This window comes from Syngnathus floridae, chromosome 14 (genome assembly GCF_059516105.1).
Source record: "Syngnathus floridae isolate MCC-2025c chromosome 14, RoL_Sflo_1.0, whole genome shotgun sequence".
Lineage (NCBI taxonomy): Eukaryota > Metazoa > Chordata > Actinopteri > Syngnathiformes > Syngnathidae > Syngnathus > Syngnathus floridae.
The window spans coordinates 1,060,759-1,063,576 of NC_142426.1; the positions used below are offsets into that span (position 1 = coordinate 1,060,759).

The 2,818-nt window shown below is 42.0% G+C and overlaps 1 non-coding gene across 1 annotated transcript; it reads left to right on the forward strand.

Moving 5' to 3' along the window:
* The first annotated feature begins 223 nt into the window (after positions 1 to 223).
* On the forward strand, positions 224 to 305 carry trnas-aga (transfer RNA serine (anticodon AGA)). The gene has a single exon. It is a non-coding gene; the product is annotated as a tRNA-Ser (tRNA).
* Positions 306 to 2,818: the final 2,513 nt, after the last annotated feature.

Sequence of the window (2,818 nt, forward strand, 5' to 3'; positions counted from 1 at the left end):
ATTAGAAGTTCCGATGGATTTCAAGTTCATCGCCTTATCGACCATGTATTTGGACGGTGTGTATTACACAGTGTGCTAGTGGCCGAGTGGTTAAGGAGATGGACTAGAAATCCATTGGGGTCTCACCTCGCAGGTCCGGGTCCTGCCGACGATCCAAATTTATTCATCTCGTGGTGTAATATGAGATACTCACCACATTTGTACGGTGTGCATTACACAGTGTGTTGTTGTGGCCGAGTGGTTAAGGCGATGGACTAGAAATCCATTGGGGTCTCCCCTCGCATGTTCGAATCCTGCTGACAACGATTCAGATCTTGAATTAGAATCTTGCTAGATCCTCGCAATACGCATTTTGACAATGTGAGGCCCACCCCAGTGTGTGTTGTTGTGGCGATGGACTTGAAATCCATCGGGGCCTCCCCTCGCAGGTTCGGGTCCTGCTGACAATGATTCAAAGTTTCGAATCCTGCTGACAACAATTCAGATTTTGAAATAGAATCTTACTAAATCCTTGCAATATGCATTTTGACAATGTGAGGACCTCAACAACGTGTGTTGTTGTGGCCGAGTTAACCACTCGGCGATGGAGTTGAAATCCGTTGGGGCCTGCAGACAACAATCCAACCTTTTAATTAGAATCTCATGGTGTATTAGGAGATACTCACCACATGCATTTGAACAGTGTGTATGACATTGTGTGTTGTTGTGGCCGAGTGGCTAAGGTGATAGACTAGAAATCCATGGTGATTCCCCCTTGCGGGTTCGAATCCTGACACCAATGACACCTTTTGTATTAGATTCCCGGACCGGCCACATAGACTCTGTCCTAAAGAAGGCCCAGCAGCGGCTGTACTTCCTGAGACAGCTCAAGAAGTTCAACCTGCTGCGGGAGCTGCTGAAGACCTTCAGCACTGCCATCATCCAGTCTGTCCTCTGCACCTCCATCACTGTCTGGTTTGGATCCGCTTCCAAACAAGACAAGCACAGACTGCAACGGACAATCAGGACTGCGGAAAAGATAATTGGAATTAACCTCCCATCTATCCAAGACTTGTACCTGTACAGGACAAGGAAACGTGCAAGTAACATCTCTACAGACCCTTCTCACCCAGGTTGCAGTCTGTTTGAACTACTCCCCTCCGGACGGCGTTATAGAGCTCTGTACGCCCAAACCAGCAGACACAGAGACAGCTTCTTCCCCAAGGCTGTTGCTCTGATGAACTCACACCACTCTTAGAGTCTCAGAATCATTGCTGTGCAAGAACATCCTGCTCTCTACACCTTTTTTTGAACGGTCTATACTATTTGCACTCTATGTTCTTCCTGCATCCATTGCAGCCTGGTCATCCTGGAAGAGATGACCTTGAGAAGAGACCACAGATGGGAGGCATCTGTGGTCTCTTCTCAAGGTTTCTCATTTCCCCTAGTTGGAGTTTTGAGTTTTTCCTTGCCCTCCTTGGAGAATATTTGTCATTTTTCACACGTCCTGAGTGTTGTTAGTCACCTAAATGTTGAACAGAGGTTGTGATGTACCGAAGTTAAATTCTTTGTTTGGCACGCTCAAACATGGCGAATAAAAATTCTTGAATCTTTACTGTTCACAACTAAAACTAAATGTGTTCCATCAACTTTTAGTTTCTTAAGAGACAATGATGGTATTTATTTACAGATTGAAGCACACGTCCACCTTGTTAGAGATTCGCTCACTACAACTTATTTTGCAAGAACCACACGGGAGACAAGTAAGTCCTTTTAGACACCTGCAGGTGGAGAGCTCACCCGTTGAAGGAATGAAGTCTAAACTCTCCCTCCTGCAAGGGCATATGTATTAAGAGAAACAGAGTGGGGGTAAGAGTAGGCTGAATAGGAAGCCCTTGTCCTCTAGTCAAAACATATCAGGGGGTGCTTTACGACCTTGTGTAGGATGGGACAAGCTAGTTTATTTATTACCGGTTGCATTCCAACATAATCATAAAAATCTTTTAAAAGTCTTTTAAAAATCTTCATAAAAAAAATTTATGAAAAGGAAAAGATAGAAATCTGTTTGCGAGCAGAAACTAATCCACACTAGTGCATGTTAAGTGTCAAGCCCACATGAGAAATTCGAAGAAGAAAAAAAAATGACAGAACATGCTTTCAGGAATTGGAAGAAGCTAAATTGTGAATTTAAGACTTTGCAATGCTACATTTAATAGGAATAATTGATTGGTTGTGTTATAAGATTATACAAAATTCTAAATGCAAGCTAAATCTGAGAGATTGAGTTCTTCAAATTTAAAAACAAAGAAAAAATTCAGATTAATTTGCCAGTTGTTTGTTTTAGTTATGTTTTTTTTTGAATTGGTGGATTGTTCTACCAGGAAACCTGAGTTGAAAATGATATATGAATGTTGTGTGGTGAGCTTGGATGAATTGGGACCAATGTGATAGGAAGACTCCTTTTTGGAGACTGTGTGAGATACATATGACGAGCATTGATGAATGATTGCCTGAATGAAAGGTTGAATGGTTGAAGTCTTTGGCGACTACTATAGAAAATTAGTAGAGCGACTTTGATGAAAGAATGATTTTGAGCAGGTTGAATGCTAAAAAGAAAACAGCTTTTGGATTGATAATTAACTAGAGAAAAAACTGGAGAACCAGTAACACATGTAGAAAATGTGTGAACTGAGAAATTGAGAAGCGTTTTGGAATCGTATGTAGTAAAGAACACATTCTCACAGAAAGTTTGTCAAGGTGTGAGGCATGGGCGTTGCCAAGCCTCAGAGAGAGGGAGTGAGTAGGACAGATAGTGGAAGATAGTAATAATACAACACTT